This window comes from Carlito syrichta, unplaced genomic scaffold (assembly GCF_000164805.1).
Source record: "Carlito syrichta isolate Samal-C Ts95f unplaced genomic scaffold, Tarsius_syrichta-2.0.1 Scaffold121807, whole genome shotgun sequence".
In the NCBI taxonomy this organism is placed as follows: Eukaryota; Metazoa; Chordata; class Mammalia; order Primates; family Tarsiidae; genus Carlito; species Carlito syrichta.
Window position 1 is genome coordinate 1 of NW_007065903.1, and position 1,279 is coordinate 1,279.

The 1,279-nt window shown below is 37.4% G+C and overlaps 1 pseudogene; it reads left to right on the top strand.

The window, feature by feature from the left end:
• Window positions 1-414: 414 nt before the first annotated feature.
• On the top strand, window positions 415-1,081 carry LOC103249603 (annotated as a pseudogene).
• Window positions 1,082-1,279: the final 198 nt, after the last annotated feature.

Genomic DNA, 1,279 nt, shown 5'->3' on the forward strand with positions numbered 1-1,279 from the left:
AGTATTGTTGGCTTCCTGGGTAGTGCTACTTCGCTACTTTTACTTTTCTTAAACCTTTGAAGCTTCCGATTTTCATGGAAAAATGTCTCTAGAGTAATGCTGGGTGGCAGAAGGTTGTAAGCAGCTTTCATGTGATGCAGGTATATGTGTGGATAATTCTTTTGTTTTCCATTTTCTTCCTTTAAAGGACAGCTGCAAATGGATTTTTAAAAAAGGATATATCCATATAGTATGCCTCGGGAATGCAAAACATTCTATTTGGAGGTAGGTCTTTCAGGGTTTTGGTTGCAATAATTAAATATTTATTCACCAACTTACTCTCTGTTGTAAATTGGCCAAAGGAAACCTGACTGTGGACTCTGATTCTTCCTAGAGACTGCGTAGGTCTCAGGCTATTCAAAGAATTACCCAAACATGGATATCAGACCAAATCATAACATTTATATCAACAATATGAATGACAAAATTAAAAAAGAAGAATTGAAGAGCTCCCTCTATGCCCTGTTTACCCAGTTTGGCCATGTGGTGGATATTGTGGCTTTAAAGACCATGAAAGATAAGGGGCAGGCCTTTGTCATATTTAAGGAACTGGGCTCATCCACAAATGCTTTGAGGCAGTTACAAGGATTTCCATTTTATGGTAAACCAATGCGAATTCAGTATGCAAAAACAGATTCTGATATAATATCTAAAATGCTGGGCACTTTTGATGACACAGAAAAGAAAAAAGCTAAAACTGTGGAACAGATTGCAACAACTGCAAACAAAAATCCTGGCCAGGGAATGCCAAATTCAGCTAATACCCAAGGAAATACAAAACCAAATCCCCAAGTTCCCTGATTACCCTCCAAACTATATTTTATTCCTTAATAACTTACTAGAAGGGACTAATGAGATGATGTTATCCATGCTGCTTAATCAGTTCCCTGGTTTCAAGGAAGTACATTAGGTACCTGGGAGGCATGACATTGCCTTTGCTGAATTTGAAAATGATGAAAAGGCTGGTACTGCCAGGGATGCTTTACAAGGATTCAAAATCACACAATCCCATGCCATGAAGATCACCTATGCCAAGAAATAACATCTGGGACAGTAATCTTTAAAGGACTTGGTATCATTTACAGTGTTTGTTTTGATAACATTCGGTCGGGTCATTTTAATAGTTGGAGATAGAGGGGAGTGAAAGTGAAATTTTTCTGAAGGACATACATTATCTAGCATTTCTTTACCTGTAGTGAACTATGAAAATACGAAGGCCTTAATTTTGTACAATAAACTA